The 19,093-nt window shown below is 47.8% G+C and overlaps 1 protein-coding gene across 2 annotated transcripts in view; it reads right to left on the bottom strand.

The window, feature by feature from the left end:
• Nucleotides 1-12,675, bottom strand: part of CHRM1 (cholinergic receptor muscarinic 1) — a 28,131-nt gene extending 15,456 nt beyond the window's left edge. Inside the window, exons 1-2 of one of the 2 annotated variants that reach the window (XM_084824204.1) lie at nt 12,463-12,675; nt 9,387-9,543 (exon numbers count right to left, since the gene is read on the bottom strand). The gene's annotated coding sequence lies outside the window, so the exon portion shown is untranslated. The remainder of the gene's footprint in view (nt 1-9,386; nt 9,544-12,462) is intronic. The other variant, XM_084824205.1, reaches the window with a different exon arrangement.
• Nucleotides 12,676-19,093: the final 6,418 nt, after the last annotated feature.

The raw sequence follows: 19,093 nt of genomic DNA, 5'->3' as shown, positions 1-19,093 counted from the left end.
ACCACAAGGTAGGTACTAGCTCTGGCTGTGTCCCTGGCACAGAGCCATTCTAGTATTTTGAGAGCCTAAAGAATCATTTACTGAGCCTTCTCCAAACTGTTTATAGTTCATCAGCCTCTACCAACTCGAAGAGTGGAGTTTGTTGCCAAGGCCTTGTCGCCAAGTGTAACGTGATGCATGCTGGGCAAAAAATCCCAGCTTCAAGTACAAGCTGATGGGATCAGAGTTAGTGGTGACTGACCAAGAATGAGATCTGGGGATTGTGGTGGACACCTCAGTGAAAATGTTGACGCAGTGTGCAGCCGCTGTGAAAAAGGCAAACTCCATGTTAGGCATAATTAGGAAAGGAGTTGAGAATAAAACTGCCAACATCATACTGCCCCTATACAAATCTATGGTGTGACCACACTTGGAATGCTGTGTACAGTTCTGGTCACCACACCTAAAAAAAGATATTGTAGCGTTGGAAAAAGTGCAGAAAAAGGCAGCTAAAATGACCAAGGGGCTGGAGCAACTCCCCAATGGAAGGAGGTTACAGCAGCTGGGATTGTTTAGCTTGGAACAAAGGAGGGTGAGGGGAGATATGACAGAGGTGTACAAAATCATGCATGGTGTGGAGAAAGTGGATTGTTGTTCAGTCGTTAAGTCGCGTCCGACTCTTCGTGACCCCATGGACTGTAGCACGCCAGGCCTTCCTGTCCTAGAAAGTGGATAGGGAGACATTTTTATCTCCCTCTCATAATGCTAGAACCCAGTGGGGTCGCCCCATGAAGCTGGCTGGTGGGAGATTCAGGACGGATCAAGCAAGGACGTCTTCACACAGTGCAAGGTTAAACTACGGAACTCACCAGCACAAGATGCGGTGATGGCCACCAATTCGGAAGGCTTTAAAAGGTGGTTAGACGAATTCCTGGAGGACCAGGATATCGATGGCTGCTAGTCCTGATGGCTCTATACTACCTCCAGTATCAGAGGCAGTCTGCCCAGCAGGGCCGGCCCTACCATTAGGCAGAATGAGGCAGCATTTGCTGGGAGGTGACAGAAAGGGGTGGAGCTGTGGGCCTGCCCTCTCCCCCCGGAGACAGCCTGCTGCCTTCAGGTGCAGTGGAAGAGGCTGCCTCATAGCTAGTGTCGAAAGAAGAGTCAACTGCTAGTGAAGTCATCTTTTGTACATGGAAATGCCTGGAGGGCGTGCCACCTTGTTCTTTGCCTCAGGCAGCAAAATGGCTTGGCCCTCCCTGCTGCCTCTGTACACCAGTTGCTGGGGAACATGGGCGGAAGGGTGCCGTTGTGCTCATGTCCTGCTGTGGGCAGCTGGTTGGCCACTGTGTGAACAGGGTGCTGGACTAGATGGTCCCTTGGCCTGACCCAGCAGGGCTCTTCTTGACGTGCTAATGAGAGGAGGAGGAGGAAGCCAGGTGTGCATGGCTTTTGCATCAGGCCAAGAGCGGAGCGTGGCCGGGAATGCTCCCTCTCTCTTAGGCATCCGTCCGTTGGTGGAAAATATTTACAGGAGCTTTGATGAATGGAGCTCTGGATGTCAGCGTGGAGGCACTGATGGGAGCAGCCTCTTCCTCCTCCCTTGCTCTTTCTGAGGGTGAGAATACGGAGGCCAGAAGGTTCTCAGTGACAGTCTATAGGTCCATGTGGGCAGGGGGGGCTCTGAGCCAGAGGCAAGAAGTGCCCCCAAAGGCATCAGAGGGGAAGGCAGAGTGAGGTGTGCCATGGGGCGTGAAATGCGAGGAGGGTCTCCCGCACGATGCCCCCTTGGAACAAAAGGGAGTTTCCCCTAAATGGGTGATGGATCATGTCCTGTGCTACTTACCGTGGGGATGGTGGTCTTTCCATTTGCCTTTTGTGCCTCAGGCGACAAAGTCTTCAGCTAGCCCGGTTTATCACCTCAAAATGACGTTAGCACTGTCGCTACCCATTCCCTTTTTTTTTTTTTTTTTGCAGAAGGGGAAACTGAGGCAGAGGTAGACATTGCTTGCCTAAGGCCATGTGTCCTCTTTTACAGAGGGCGGTCCTCTAGCCGCCTTGAGTGCCATTTTTCTTGGTAGAAAGACAGGGAACAGATCAAATCAATCAGTCGGTCGTTCCTCTCTACGAAAGGCTGTCCAGTTCAAGTCCAGTTTAAGGATAAAGAACCATGAGAACGGTTGCCCATCAGCACCACTGAGCATCTGAACAGCAGAACCGAACAGGCAGACATTCGGGTCAGAGCCTTCTGCACTATGGGGACATGGGCTCTTTAAAGCGTAATAATTATTTCTAAATTTGCATCTATACATATATAACAGCCGGCGTGGTGTAGTGCTTAGAGTGTTGGAGTGGAACTCGGGAATCCCCACTCAGTCGTGAAGTCACTGGGTGACTTTGGCCCAGTCATTGACTCTCAGCTTGACCTACCTCACAGGGTTGTTTTGAGGATAAAAACAGAGAGGAGGAGGATTATGGAAGCTGCCTTGAGTTCCTTGTGAGAGCGAAAAAGGAAGGATATAAACGGAAAAATATTTTAAAAACACACACACATATAAATTAGCATATGCAAAGGTTATGCAAATCGGTGTGCTCTTTTGTCCTCTTTTTTTGGCGATTCAAAAGTGCCCATCCTTGGGATGGGGGAGGGGGAATAAAGCACCATACTGGGGCCGGGGTGTGTATGTCAGTGGCTGCCATAGTAACGTAAGAGACATGTGATTGGCAGGTACTGGGGGCTGACAGGTACTGGGGACAGGGTCTTCTCATAAGGACAGTAGAAGAGCCATGCTGGATCAGACCAAAGGCCTGTTGAGCCAGCATTCTGCCCCTCACAGTAGCCAGCCTGGGAAAGCCAAGAGCAAGACATGATCGGAGTGGCTACTTATGACTCACCCCGAAAAGGAGAAAAGGAAGTGTATTCCCAGTGGGTCCGGTGGCTCCGATTTCAGTGGGGCTGTGAATCCTCTCTGGGTTTCATTCAGAACCAACAAGCACTCTCAAGGAGCTATCCAAGGTGCTGAGCCCATTTGGGGGATTGGGTTCAGCACCTTGGACAGCTCCCTCGGACTTCTGACAGGTCCTGACTGAAACCCAGAGCCCCACTGAAGTCGGAGCACCAGCCTCCACTGTGCCTTGCCAAAAATGGACAGCGATTTGCATGAAATGTGCATAGACGGGTAAGCCCACATCCGCATATTTAGAAAGAAGGACTATGTTTTCAGGAGAAATACAACGCATCCCACCCTGGACGGGAAGAGGGTGACCAGATGACCTGTGTGACGGCCCGTTCAATCTCCTGTTTAGGTGTGTGGGCAACACATCTTAGGGTTCTTTATCTTTAAACCGGAATCAAACAGGACAGCCCTTCAAGAGACGACTGATCTCTAGCAAGGGTGCATTTGCACCCTTCCGCTCATGCGCTCCAGCAATGGTATGCAGAGGCTTCTTCTGATCGTGGAGGTAATAGGCAACCATCACAGGCAGTTGCCATCCATCGCCTTGATCTCATTCGCTTGAAAGCCGCCCAAGTGAGCATCTGTCACCACATCTTGTGACAGCGCATTCCAGAGTTTAACGATGCGCTGTGTAAACTCCCTCCCCCAGGAAGGACGTACGGGCTCCATCCCTGTTGACTTTTAAGAGAGCTCTTGCGACGTTTTTATTTCACTCCGCTTTTTATTTATTGCGGTGCTCGGAGGAGTCTCGAGTGTTCTTTTGGGAAGGGGCGTAGGGCTGGGTTTCATTTTGTGGCTTGACGTAGTGTTCTGTTCCGCAATGTATGGCTGCAACGCTGCCTCGGGAGGGCACGGCGCCTTGAAGGAAAGTGTTTAAATCCTTGAACAAATGACTAAATCAAACAGTGGTGGGGCCAAAACCTGTCTGGGGCCAAACCTGTAATTCAAGTGGAGAAAAAGGGCGGGGTTGGTGCTGTCTCTCACTTTATAAATCAAAAGATGCACGGCTGGGACAGGGGAACTGAACTATCTCCTGCGTTACTGCCCTGTGGACCCTAAGCCCTTTCCCTGCCCCTGCCCAAGTCTGTCCCCTCTGCCAAAAGCCTTTCTCCTTTTTCTGAAGTTCCCGAGGAAGCTAAAACCAGGGAACTTGGGGCCCAAACCGTGAGATTTGATGCAGGCATCCTAAATATTGGCATGAGGTACAGGTGAGGGTGCTGGACTGGGGAGACTGGGAAACACACTGAGATGGGCAGAACCAGTGTCAAGGGTGGGCATGGTGGGGCAGCTGCCAAGGGCCCACACCCCAGCAGGGGCCCACTGACAAGACCCCCTGGACGTGCTCCTCCTCCCCACCCTTGCAACCTTTTGGTTTGCCTGCCTCTCGCTCCGGCCCAGGCAACGGTGGTGGTGAGGAGGAGGGGCAGGAGATGCCACGGCCTGCTTGCCCCCTGGCTCTCTGCCCGTCAAGCAAGCAAGTGGTGGCCATGATGAGGAGGAAGAGGAGGAGGAGGAGGAGCGGGTGGTCATGGCGCTCAGAAGGTGGGCTCATGGAGGGAGGAGGGGTTCCATTGAGCGTGCCTTGCCCAAGCCAAGGGCTCTCCAAAACCTGGAGCTGGCATTGAAGCCAGGGGTGGGGCCAGCCCTCTGAGGTTTCCCAGATGACCATGCCCTTTTTCTCTGGCCCCACCCCTTGACCCATTTCAGTCGGGCTTCAGGCTTGGGCATGGGACAGAAACGGCCTTGGTCGCCTTGGTGGATGACATGAGGAGGGCTCTGGATAGGGGTGAATGCTCCTTCCTTGTTCTCCTCGACCTCCCAGCAGCTTTTGATACCGTTGACCACGGTATCCCCCTGGACCGCCTGGACGGGCTGGGCATTGGGGACACCGTATTGCGGTGGTTCCAGTCCTTCCTCTCCGGCAGGTACCAGAGGGTAGCACTGGGAGAGGAGGTTTCGGACCCGTGGCCACTCACTTGTGGGGTGCCACAGGGTTCCATCCTCTCCCCGATGCTATTTAACCTCTATGTGAAGCCGCTGGGGGCTATCATCAGGAGGTTTGGGGTGTGGTGTCATCAGTACGCGGATGACACGCAGCTCTACCTCTCATTCAAATCTTCACCAAGGTTGGCCGTAGAATCCCTGTCCAAATGTCTGGAGACGGTGAATGGCTGGATGGAGAGGAACAAGCTGAAGCGAACCCTGACAAGACCGAGGTACTTTTGGTGGGAGACATGAGGAGGCTGGGGGATGTTGACCTGGTGTTGAATGGGGTACGGCTACCCTTGAAAGACCAGGTCCGCAGCCTGGGGGTCATTTTGGACTCCCAGCTGTCCATGGAGGCTCAGGTGTCAGCTGTGAGCTGGACAGCGCTGTACCACCTCCATCTGATACGGCAGCTGCGCCCCTTCCTTCCTGACCATCTGCTCCCATCGGTAGTACATGCCCTGGTCTCCTCTCGTCTAGACTACTGTAATGCGCTCTACATGGGGTTACCCTTGAAGACAGTTCGGAAGCTGCAGCTGGCGCAGAAAGAATGCAGCGGCTCGCCTGGTTAAAGGCAGTCGCCGGCAAGATCACATCACTCCAGTGTTGAAGGAGTTGCACTGGTTACCAGTTGTTTTCTGGGCCAAATTCAAGGTGTTGGTTTTGACCTTTAAAGCCCTATATGGTTCCGGCCCAGCCTATCTCAAGGAGTGCCTCCAGCAACACCAGACAGGCCACTTAACAAGATCAACCTCGGATGGCCTTCTCTCTGTCCCATCGGCCAGAACAGCTAGACTGGTAGGGACGAGGGAGAGGGCCTTCTCTGTGGTGGCCCCCACTCTGTGGAACTCCCTCCCTAGGGAACTCCGCCATGCCCCCTCTTTAATGAATTTCTGCCACGCATTAAAAACGTGGTTGTTCAGGCAGGCATTTGGGGTGGGTTAGGGTATTTTTAGAAATATGGTGTTTTTATTGTAGAATTTTATTGTTTTAAACTGTTCTATTATATACTTTGTACATCGCCCAGAGTGGCTGGGTGACCAGCCAGATGGGCGATTAATAAATAAATAAATAAATAAATAAATAAATAATTTCCCCCTGACTCCCAGTCATTTGGTGGTTTCCTGGCTGTTGTGCAGGTGTCCCCCTCCCCCGCCCTTCTAATAGGTCGAAATGCCTCTCCACAGACTGACTTACTGGCAGCTACAGTGTGGTTGCATTTAAGCTACAGTGTGGTTGCATTTTCTGTATTTTTGGCCCCGCCTCCTTTACCTTTCTGTCCCTCCCACGGCTGGAATGCGGCCCCCGAGAGGTCCTCTGAAATGCAATTCGGCCCCTCGGCTGAAAGACGTTCCACACCCCTGGACTAAGAAAAAGATCCGGGTGGTAAGTGAGCAGAAGGCACAAAGAGCCCAGAGGCAGGGTGAAAGGGGTGCTGCAGGCCAGCTTTCCCCAGGCTGGCTGGGGATGATGGAAGTTGTAGTGCAACATATCTTGAGCGCACCAAGCAAGGCTGGTGTAGACGGCACTGAGCTAAATAGACCAGTGATCGGACTTGGGCTAAGGCATCTTCCTAGGTTCCTATTAAATCAGCCCTTTCTTTGGAACCATGAGGGCTGGAGCCTTGCTTTCTTTTTAGGGAAAAGACTGTCGCTTAGTGGTAGAGCACCTGCTTTCCATGAAGAATGTCCCAGGTTCAGTACCTGGCATCTCTAGGTAGGGTGGGGAAAGATAAATCTCCGTCTGAATGTCGAGAGAGCTGCTGCAGTCGATGCAGACAACACTGAGCTAAACGAATCAATGGTCTACTCGGGTTAAGGGCACAGACCCATGCAGGTTTAGACAGAAAAAGTCCTACAACTCCCAGTATGCCCCAGCCAGCCATGCTGCCTGGGGCATGATGTTGTAGGACTTTTTATAGGAGTTGCAGGACTTTCTAAACCTGCATAGCATTGTAAGGCAGCTTCCTATGTTTCATTATTGTATTTATTATTAACATTTATTTACCGCCTTACCAGCTAAAAAGACATCAAGGCGGTGTACAACAACTTAAAACAATAGAACCCTGCAACAATAAAAAGCAAGGCTATTAAAAACAGGAACATTAAAAAAAAAAACACCCACATCTTCCTACAAGGAGAGAGAGACAGGGGCCAGACAGCACCGTGAGTTTTAAACCTCTGCCCACAGATCTCTAGCTATGAATCAATTCAGCTCCACTCAGACGTAAGGAGGTAAGCACCTTCGGGAACGTGGTATGCGCACTGGGTGACTCAGAGCACGGCCGCGCGCTTGCGAGAACATTTAGCATCTCTCTGTTTTGAGCCTTGAGGAATCTGCCGGAGTGTGTTCTTTCTCACCCGGTGTTTATGGAATAAAAGTGCAAAATGACACATCCCACCGCCCGCCTCCCCATGTGCTGCTGAAAGCCAGAGAGCAATTCTATTTTGGGGATTCGCGCATGGAAGGTTGGCGCATGCCTATGATGCCAACAGCTCCTGGAAGAATGGGAAGACATGGCTTTCGATTGGCTGCGTTCGTAGGCGGCAACATTTCGTAGGTAATCGTTACTTTGCAGATATTGGTTGGTACAGCAAAGTTATTTTTCTTTCTTTGTTGTTAAGAACTGTTGATTCATAACAAGATGCATAACATAATTTAAGGGCATGTGTAGTATTGCTAAAGGACAGTCAGTGGTACAGTGGTAAATTCTGAAGTGCAAGGAGAATCCACATATATATGTTGCACACACACGCGCGCGCGCGCGCACACACACACACACACACACACACATAGATATAGATATATAGGATGCTGGCAAAATCCACAACAGATTCAAATGAGTTTGGATTTCTTGCAGATTCCACAGCAGACCATCTTTTCCCAAATCACACAGATTCTGTGGACTTGCAGACCAATTTTTCATTGGGGGGGATTTGCACTAATTCGCATTAACTAATGCACATTTGTGCTAATGCGTATTTGCGTTAATGCACATTTGCACAAGTAAAATGAAATTCTGATTGAAAAAATCCAATTCTGTCAATGAGCGGATGACAGAATGAAAGACACCAACCCATCCATATATTTATGGATGGCTAACTCACTGATGGCTAAGGAGCTAAATCGCTGGTGAAAAACACAGACATCCAAAACAAACAAACCACTAATACAATCTCAGAATTCAATTCTACTGCAATTGTATGCATAGTTTCCTAGTAGTAAGCGCCATTGATCCCTATTTCTGCCTGCATAGGTTCCACTTGTAACCTGCACTGAGCTTTAACAAACGGTCTTCACCTAGCTGAAATGCAACCTTTTGCTTTTAGTTAGAAATGGAAACCATCTTGCAAAGAAGGGTTACTGTTTAGACTGCTGGCGTGAAATAGGAACCCCATCGAAGAAAAAGAAAGAAGTCCAGTCTCTGGATTCCTTTCCTCATGCTCTGACTTCCCCTATGTTTGAGTACAACTTGAAAGCCTCATTATCACTTCGTTCACTTGCCAGAGCAAGGAGTACCTGTCAATGACCCTGATGCTCTGGCAGTTAATGGGCGAGTTCACACATCACGATAAGCCACTCTGAAAACAAACCACAGTGGCTTGTTTAACCCATCACTAACACACTCTGATCAGGCGCTCCTCATTTTGCCATGATTTGTTTCCCCTCGGTCCTCCTGCCCACTCCTGGCACATCTCCCAGGGTCCCTTGAGGCACAACTTATGTGGATATGCGGTCTTCTTTTGTTGAAGTTTATGAATAATTCTTAGAAAGCCATATTTTCATATATAAAATATGATATATTCACTCAATATGTCAATCATTCATATTGATATATTCATATTTATGTAGCTACAATTTTGTCTTTTTTCTCTTTTTTGTTTTGTTGAAATTTTACAATAAAAATTAATTTTAAAAACTTTTTTTTTAAAGAGTAAAACTGTTTAATCCTCTTTGTCTGTATTTTGTGGATTGCCAGGTGTCTTTTTTTTTTACCTTTACTTTCCAGAATTGTAGGCAAATTTGGCCGTACAAAAATATGTGTGTGTGTGGGGACCCAGATACCAAAAATATGCATAGAGGCTGAAGCATGAAAATGCTGATTTTAGGGGGGTTTGTGCTTTTTAGGGTGCAATCCTATGTATGTTTAGACAGAAGAAAAAGTCCAACATCTCCAAGCAAGCCCCAGCCAGCATGCCAAGAGCTGTAGGATGTTTTTCTGTCTAAACATGCGTAGGACTGTACTCTTAAAGGGTTTCCCCCCACCCCACTTTTGGGGAGATTTGCACAAATCCACACTGATGAATGCTTCCCCAGTTCCTAAGTACAGAATGATTCTCTTCTCTCTGCAGACGGATCCATTCTCAATTTATGTCCAGAGCCAACAACCGTCTGCAGCCTTATCGTTATTTAATTTCACTCAACCTAAAAGCCTTTAATTTGAAACAGAAGGCAGTTGTTTACCATGAGGGGGGCCAGCTAGGTCCCTGCAGAGAATCTCGCACGGCCTTTCCCATGCTGGCTGGGATGATGGGAGTTGAAGTCCAAGTCATCAGGAGGGCACCAGGTTGGGGAAAGTGCCAAGTCTCTCCCTGTACTCCCCAGGAGGGACCTTTAACACCTGTGTGTGAAATGAGCACACACTCAACTACAGGGCGGCTTTGCCTATCACAGCCAGGAACATAAGAACGTAAGAAGAGCCATGCCGGATTTGGGACAGGTGAACAAGCGATTTTCACAGTCACCGAGATTCTCCAAACACCACCTTGAACCTTAGCTTGCCCCATTTCCTGTGTTCAGTTGCACTCTTTGTTTCATTCAGGTGGGCGAAATATACATTTCAAACAGGAAAAGTGCACTTTTTTTTTTAAAGTGCACCCATATGCACACCCCCCCACTGAGTAAAGCATGAAAATGTGTATTTTGCACAATGCACACTTTTTAGAGTGCACATTTTTAAAAAATGCGCACGTTTCACACGCAAACTCAAATTCGGGAATTTACGAACATTTACGGAGAACATGCTCTCCTGCTTCTGTTCACGCTCGGCGTTGCGAATGGGACATGTTCTCGAACATCCCTATGCCGGATCAGACCAAGGGTCCTTGTCCTGTATTCTGTTCACAGAGTGGCCAACCCTCTGACTGTAGAAAGTGCACAAGCAGTACATGAGCGCATGAGCGCTCTCCCAGTCATGTTCCCCCGCAACTGGAATACAGAGCCATACCACTTCTGATACTGGATGTAGCAAGACTAGTAGCCCTAGATAACCTTACCCTCTCTGAAAATGAAAAGCATCACTTGCTTATGCAGAGGGTTATGTCTCAGTGGCGGAATACCTGCTTTGCACATAGAAGGCCCAGGTTCGATCCCTGTCATCTCCAGTCTAAAAGATCAGCTGGCAAGTGGTGGTGAAAGACGGCCAGTGTGGGACTTGGGAGACCTGGGTTCAAGTCCCCATTCGGCCATGATGCTCGCTGGGTGACTTTGGGCCAGTCACTAGCTCTCTGGCTGACCTAACTCAAAGGGTTGTTGTGAGGGCAAAATGGAGAGGTGGAAGATCATGTAAGCCATCTTGGGTTCTTTGCAAGAGGAAGAAGGCAGGATAGAAATGGTTTATTTATTTAATGATGATGATATCTGTTTGCCTGGGACCTTGGACGATTGCTGCCAGTCAGCAATACTGGACAAATAGTCTGATCTGGAGTGGTGTGAATAGTGATGAGGAGAAGGCATTTTGCACATGCTTAGAAGCACCCTCGAGAATGATCCCCTTACGAGCTTTGAGGCAGAATCCTTGGCATTCATAGGAAGTTCTGCCTTCTGCACTGAGTCCTGGCAAATGCTTTGTCACAAAACAGTTGTGTTTTGGGAGGAGGGCGCTCGACTTCTCCCACCTTTATATTGCGTGGAGGAGGAAAGAAAAACGGGCCTTCCTCAGAGCGTGTGAAGGTGATGCATTTATCTCCATGCATGCGATTTGAGGGAAGGAGCGAAGAAAAGTTTCGCCACTGCCTTTGCTGGCAGGTGGTTAACGTTACTGTCTAAAAAGAAACCGGGAAGTAAACCTCCCACTCCCTTGAAACAAGCGGAAAGTTTGTGCCACTATTTTCCCCTTATATGCTACGCTCTCTCCCTCTCCATGTCTCCTTAAGCCATGTGCTTGCAATGCCACTCAACCTGCTAGGAGTCCTAAACAGTGCAGCGTTTAGCATTTTAATGGAGCACTGAACTGAGCCCCTATACCTCTTGGGAACCCCAGGAAGGGATGAGAAGAGTGCCTCTGAGCATATAGCCACCCCATTCTCATCTCAGTTAAACTCAGGCTGTGCTTTGCCTACATTTTCTTACTTGGAAGAAATCCCATAATAGTTCCACACTGCAAGGCAACTCATGCTTTCATTTTGCTGCCTCTCCAAGGGAACTGGGCCACAGGGAGGACCAGGAAAATATTTCGGTTTCACTTTCTCAAGTTCTTTCTCTCCCAAATATGAAGAATGTCGCAAATTCTAGTAAATTCTTCTGAATAACAAATTTCTCATCCATTTGCCCAGGCCAAATTCAACAGGTACAGCTATTCCTAGCACAGAGGGGACCATAATGTACCTGTCTGCTGTAGAGCTGTTAAAGACGAGAAGCCTGCCAGAAAAAAAGAGGTGGCAATCCAAATTCAGCGCTAACATGGTTGAACACAGAGAGATTCAAACCTAGGCTTTGAAGAGCAAAGCACTCAGAGCCCTGGGACTGGATGGATGGATCTGTATCAGTTTTGGCTTCTCCCACATTCATTTTTTTTTTTAAATCTCAAGTTCTTTTTGTCCCGAATATAGAAAACTTTGCGAGTTGTGATAAATTCGGATCAAAACCGGACTGAAACAAAATTCTCCCTACGCACAGGTTTCCCACTCCTTCCTTGAGCAGAGCCATTTGAAAAGGTGAATCCCATATTTTGGTACAGAGGCCTTCCGTGACTCTGTTTGTTGTGGCAGGGCCTTCTGACTTTCTGACACTACAGGGCACTGTGATTCTCTTCCAGGATTTGGCAAATCCTGCCCTAAGATGTGTTTCTTTCTACTGAGCTTAGCTTATATGAAATCTAAAGATACATTCTGGAGGGGTGACTGTACAAGTCTGTTGCAGCAAGCACACACACACACAGAGAGTCTTGTGATACCATAAAAACTAACAAAATGCTTATGCCACAGAACATATGGACACAAATCACACACACACACACACACACACAGCTGTCAGCGATTTGATTCGACTGGTCACTAACAAAATAGCTGTAGGGTAGCTTTCCCTCCACCTGTTGCTCTCCAGATGTTTTGGACTACAAAACCCACCATCCAGGCTACTGTCCATGCTGGCTAGGGCTGAGAGGCAATGTAGCTCAAAACATCTGGAGGGGACCAGGTTGGGGACAACTGCTGTAAGGTAACAAGACAAAGCATTCAGCCACTAAGATCTACTCTGGGTATAATTTGGCAGGTTTTGTTCCCCTTACATTGAATCGGCAAGTCAAGAATCTCGCACTTACCTGCCTTGGTCCCAGCTCAGGTTCTCTCCTTCCATTCAGGCGAAATGCTGGCTGGCCTCTGGTTCCTTGGTGACCCGAGCACTTGTCTAGTCTCTCTAACCAAGGGCTTTTGCTCGTTCTGGGAAAGCTGGTAAGCGGGAACAAACAGAAGAGGCTAAAAAACACCCAGCTCTCCTGTCACCCTTCTCCTCTCCTCCACTCCCTCTGCTGGATACGATGCCGAGAGGCTCCCAGTTTTCTGCGAGGATTTAGAAGATGACCACAGAACTGCCAAAGGTGAAATGGATTCTTTCTTTTTTTTAAAGACAACAACACAACAGACACACCTCAGCTTTGGAGGCTGGGAACAGCAATGTTAACTCTTCTTTAGAAGAATCTCTACCTCTCTGTCTCTTCTATATCTTGTCTCCCATCCTCATTTTCTCAGTTCCATGGAAGCTAACATTCCCGACTTCCACGTCGGCTGACCAGATGAAAGAGTAGATGTAGCTCCTTGTGACTTTAACAGTTGCGTCGAAGAGGAAATTTCAGCAGGTGCAACCGCTTATGTCACAGCGCCGAAATTCCCCCTTCCATGCAACCATTTGATTTCCAAAAGAACCATCCTATTTATTATTCTTTATGAGCATTTTTTTCCTCCCACTCTTCCTCCCAGGAGTTCAGGATGGCATCCATGATACTCCCCCCTCCCTCCAGTTTATCCTCACAACAACCCTGTGGAGTAGGTTGGGCAGAGAGAGAAAGAGTGAGTGGTCCGTGGTCACACCATGGTCTTTATGGCTGGAGAGCAATGGTGTGGTGGAGGCAGGGCTCATAGGGACACAGCGTCAGAACTTTTTGATTAGCAGCGATGCTGACCTCATCTGGCACGGATTCAAATGAATTTGGATTTTTATGAATACAACCTCTGGATTTTGCAGCAGACCAGCTTTTTCTGAGTCACATGCATTCTGCAGTCTGTTTTCTTACTGGGGGGGGGGGATTTGTGCAAATTTCCATTTCTGCAAGTGCGCATTACTGCAAGTGGAACAACACTGTTGTACATCCCTAAAAAAACCTGATTCCATCTGTGAGAGGATGATGGAATGAAAGATACGTGACAGGCTGTGAAACACAGACGGAATGGATTTAATAAAATCCATACATCCCTAGTCATCAGCCAACGATGTTTTGAGAATGGCAACTGTTTACTGTACAGACATCACTGCCTGTCCTTTTTGCATTTCACTTCCCTCTGACAGCACGGTTTACATCTTCCTGACCCACCCCCAGAAGGTGTATATAAATCTGCCAGTTTGAGGTTAATACTTCATACATTTGATGACGTGGACTGTGTCCAAGAAAGCTCATGCCAGAATAAATCTGCGAGTCTTTAAGGTGCTGCAAGGCTCTGTTGTTTTTGCAGTCCAGGTGTCTTCCTTGCAAATTGCTGGCAAATGAGCTAATTGGGGTTAGCATTAAAAAAAAAACCAACCAGCTAAACCTTTGCTGCTTTGCAGGGCCAGCCCTACTGTTAGGCAGAGTGAAGCAGTCGCCCCAGATGCTGGGGGGTGGCAGCAAGGGAGTTGGAGGAGAGAACTGTGGATCACATCGGCTGCCCTGTGCCCCTAAACCTACCTGCTGCCTTCCAGTGTCGTGACAGATGCTGTTCAGCCAGTGCTGAAGAAAGATTCAACCACCAGCCCAGCCAGCTTTTTTACATGGAGCGGAAGGGGGCCCATCTTGTCTTTTGCCTCAGGCAGCAAAATGTCTTGGGCCAGACCTGCTGTTAGCTCAGGCTGAAGAATCGCTGGGCTTTCTTGCCTAGAATCTTGGATGGATGGATCTGTCACTTTTCCTTTCTCTCTCACATTCAAATTATTAAAACCTCAAGTTCTTTCCCTCTCCTCTATGAAGAAATCTGTGAATTCTGGTATGTTCTCATCAAAAACACGAACCCAAACACAATTCTCACCACTCTGAACTGGCCAACCAATAGGTATAACTATTCCCAGCATGTTGTACCTGCTTGCTATGTAGCTATTAAAGATTAGGAGCCTGTAAGGGGGTAGAGAAAAGAAGAGGTGGCAAACTTAATTCACCACCACCGACATAGCTGAACGAATAAACGGGGACCCAAAGCCAGACTTTTCAGAGAAAGTACTCGAAGCCCTGGGTCTGAATTGACTAACCTGTTTCAGTTTTCCCCACAGTCACATTAAAAAAAAAAAAAAAAATCTCAAGTTCTCTCCACCTCATTTATGATGAAATTTGTGAATTTGGGTGAGTTCTTTTCAAAAGCAAAGCAAAGCAAGATTCTCACTGATCTGAACCAGCCAATTTTGAGAGGTACAGGTATTCCTAGCATGCTGCAGGCCATGCAGCTCTTAAAGAGCCTGTCAGGAGAGAGAGAGAAAAGAGGTGGCAATGTTAACTCTGTTAAGTTCTTATAGAAAAACAAACAAAACAAAATGCTCACTCCTCCCCGTGAGAACTGTGGAGCTGGGATGTTTTGAAGTTCAGGAATCCCAAGTCATCTGAGCTCAAAGGACGATAATTGGAGACTGGTGTCAGGTCCCGAGAAGTTTTTACATAGCGCTGTCATCAGTGCTGTTCGACATCTCTGTACGATTGTCAGGAGCGCCCTAGTGTCCTCTTTCAGTACACGCCAATAGCCAACTCAAGACACAGACGGAAGGATTCTTTTCAAGGCTTTAATCCTTTTACAGCTTAATGGCTCTTTCAGATGCTAATCACCAGCGACTAAGCAATGAACAGCGGAGTAGCCTATGCTCCGAGTAGGCAGTTGGTCCCCGTTTGAAGGAGAATCACTTGAAGACCCTGAACTTATGGGCTAGGGAGAGATCCTCCCTCTTTCCCTTGGGTCCACAGGAGACGGCCGTTGCTTGCTCGCCAAACGGGCACTACGCCTCCTTTCCGCACCTTCCATCGCTCGTCGCTCCCTGTGTCTGCGTCGAGCGTCTAGCAAGCCCCCCTCCCGCACTTTCTCACTGCCAGGGTCACTATCTTTCCCAGGAATGCCGGCAGGAGGAATCTTTGCCAGCTGCTGTGCCTGTGAGGGATGAGCTGGCTTCTCTCCCACGGATTGCTGATCCTCCTCAGAATCAGAACTGCTCTGGGGTTCTATCGGCTCAGTTTCCACCCTGACAACGATCTTCCAAAGCTTTGGAGTCTGTTGTCATCAATTTGCCGAAGAAAAGTGTAGAAAGCCCTACGCAACTTGGGACCAGGATACATGAGGGAGCGCTTTCTCCCCTATCAACCTGCCCAGCCAATGTGGTCATCAGAGGATGATTCTGCACCGACCTATGGCCCGAATGGAATCCACCCGGAGAAGAGACTTCAATGTGGTGGCTCCCCTTTCTATGGAACTCCCTGCCTCTGGAGATTAGGCAGGCACCACTGTGTTGTTTCTGGCACCTGAAAACACCTTTATTCCAGGAAGTCTTCCTTGACTGGCCAGCCACAGTTTTTATCGGTAGTCTGTTTTTTAAAATAACAGTTTTCAATGTGGTGTTTTTATTTCTTTTATCTTTTATCATTTTCTCTTCTATTGCTCTCTGCTCTGGAAACTGCTTAGATCATGTGGAGTGGTATTTAAATGCTGTAAATAAATAAATAGTAAATAAATAAACAAACTCTGTAAGTCCTTAACAAGGCATCCAGGAGGGACCTCTCTGTCCTGGAGGCTGTGGCAAAGTGGATGAGGAGAATAGATTAAAACTGAATCCAAACAAGACAGAGGTGACATAGCTATGGAGTGGCTGTCGATAAGACTCCCTCTGATTGATGGGCTCTCTATTACCCTACGTGATCAGGTAAAGCACTTTTGTCCCTGTGCTGCAGCTTGAGTGGTAGTTCAGAGTTGTCGCTAGGAGTGTCTTCTTCCATCTTATCCATTTATTTAAAATATCTACAGACAGCTTGGATCTTGCCACTCTGTTCGGTGCTTGTGACACTTCCAGGCTTGGCTACTGCAGTGAGCTCTATGTGGGGCTGCCCGTGATGACAGACGCTTCCACATACCCCCTAGTGCAGGGGTATGTGGAATTTGGCCCTAGTGCGGAGGTATGTGGAATTTGGCCCTTGAGGTTCAAAACCCCTGGATGAAGTCTTAGCCACAGTTAAGAGTCTCAGACCAGGACGTGAAATTGCAAATGTGATTTGAAGTTGGGTTTGCACTAAATATGGATAATGGTGCAACGTTTACAAGTACGCAGAGCAATTCGTGCTTCCGGTTCTTTCCCAGCCTTTTCTTTCTTAGATGGCAAGCAGATCTCATCTCTCCAGGGGATGGGCTTTAGCCTGGCGACCTAAACCATGGTTGCACTGTACAGTTGGGGACTTAACCACGGTTAGCTTAAGCGCATGATTAACATCTGCCTCATTGAGCAAAAGGAGCAAAGGAATGAGGGTGGGTAGATCTGCAAACCGGACCATTTCTCTGGTCACTGTGCAGAGGAAACCAGACAGGGAACAGCTGTGGTGTTTTTAAACATCTGTCCAGTGTAACTCCTGCTTGTGCAAACCTGCTGGGAGATGGGCCTAGCTCGATGCAATGTGCTTGCCATAGGACACAGCTGGGCCTTTGGCAGCGGCTGATGTGTTTTTGTGTGTGTCGGGGGAAAGGCCTCAGCCATGGAAAAGGGCTTTGGAAAACAACGCGGACAAGAGTGTGCTATTTTCTGTTGGTTTTCTTTCTTCATTTCCCATTGGCAGGGCCTATGTGTTCTATTCATGTCCCAGAGCCTGCCTGGAATACATGATTCGGCGTTCTGAAACTTCCTGCTTTCTTTGATTGTCACTAAAGCAATTTTTTGAGCCCTTCTGGCTTGGAAGAAAAGTTGTGGGGGGGGCGGGGGGGAGAAAGAGGAGAAAGTGTCTGTTATGCTTGATTTCTCACGGTTCCACCACAGAATTCCTAGTCTCTCCCCTAGGGTGGGCACTTAAGCCTTGCCTGAAAAGAGGAAATGCATCACCCCAAAACAAAACAAAAAGAGAAAACAGGAGAGGAGACAGATTTGCATAAACTGTGCATATGCTAATTTCTATATATTGATGCAAACTTAGAAATAATTACATTTAAATAGAGATCTGGGGAAGACTGTAACCAGGCCAGCCTTGCACCAGCTGTTCATTCTGCTGTCCAGATGCTTCTAACTGTGAATGGGCTTCAAGTCCCTGTTCTGCTTTTATTTCTTAGGGTTCTTTATCTTTAAATCAAACTTGGCCTGGACATTAGAGATGGACAAATCTGTCAATTTCTGTTTCTTCCAGTTTCTCATTTTTCCAGTCTTAAGTTCGGTTCATCATGAACTTTGAGATTTATTTTTTTTTAAACGTTCACATGAAAATGCATGTTTGCATGCATTTCTCCTAGCACACGCATCTTTGTACACAATTTTGCTGAATATACAGTTTTTGCAAGTGATTTTCCTTCATTTTTGTATGTTGCTTTCAGTAATATATGCCTTTTTTGTGTCAACTTTCCCCTGAAGTATAGATTTTTGTATGCATATTTTGATTGGAGAATTCCCTTGAAAAATTCGTAGAAGTGTGAGTTTCAAAAGGTAATTGAGTTTTGGTGCACATATTGATTCGGAAGTGCAGAATTCGGTAAATTTGCATGAAAATGTGAACCAAACGAATTTCTCTGTCCATCCCTACTGGACAGGCCTTCAAACACATGATACCTTAGAATAGTGGACTTTCCTCTGACAGCCCTAAAGACGTGTCCTCTGTAAAGTAGGGCACATGGGTACCTACTCCTCTGTAGAAATTGGGGTTGGCAGGCTGGCAGTGTTTGCACATCCCTCTGTTTCAGATAAGGATGTTGCAAGAGTCCAGTTGGAGCTCAAGGCTCGGCAATTTTTCACCAGCTCGACCCCCCAAACACTAGTCTGTGAATCCCCATGCTTGCCTGACTTGGCACGCACCGAGTCAGGCAAGTACAGGGATCCACGCTTGTCCGTGAGCTGCCATTTCCCATTAAAGTGGTGGCTCCCCTATTTACGAAAGTCACCATTTGCATAAAACGGTGGCCATAAATAGTCCCATTTATGCAAAATTACAGGCATAAATCACCACCATGTTTATGCAAAATGGCGGCTCGCGTGATGCCACTCGCCAGGAACCCACGGACCACCCAGCAGCTCGTGTGCCATGCCGAACAGGGGTGGCCAGCTGGTGGGGGTCCAGCGAGCAGCTTGCACGGCAGCTTTGGTGAGATTGCTTATCCCTAGTTTCAGACCACAGGTGATTTGTGCCTTAATTAATTAATTAATATCCCTACTTTCCACCAAAAATGGTGCCCAAGACAGCAACCAAAGGAAGTGAGGCAGGTGGCTACGAGGAGGAGGGCCTTTTCTGCTGTGGCACCCCGGCTGTGGAATGAGCTCCTTAGAGAGGTTCGCCTGGCGCCCACATTGTACTCCTTCCAGCGCCAGGTGAATACCTTTTTATTCTCCCAGTATTTTAGCATTTTAGCTTCCTAGTCTTTTAGCTCTGCTGTTTTAAATCTGTATTTTAAATCTCTGCATTGCTGGTAGGTTTTATTCTGCCGCACTTTGTGGTTTTAATTTTTGTGAACTACCCAGAGAGCTTTGGTTATGGGGTGGTATAGAAATGAAAT

Source organism: Heloderma suspectum, chromosome 17 (assembly GCF_057233095.1).
Source record: "Heloderma suspectum isolate Gila_16-S chromosome 17, 16-S_ref, whole genome shotgun sequence".
In the NCBI taxonomy this organism is placed as follows: Eukaryota; Metazoa; Chordata; class Lepidosauria; order Squamata; family Helodermatidae; genus Heloderma; species Heloderma suspectum.
The sequence above is the reverse complement of the archived record's forward strand: the minus strand, read 5'-3'. Positions and strand labels throughout refer to the sequence as shown.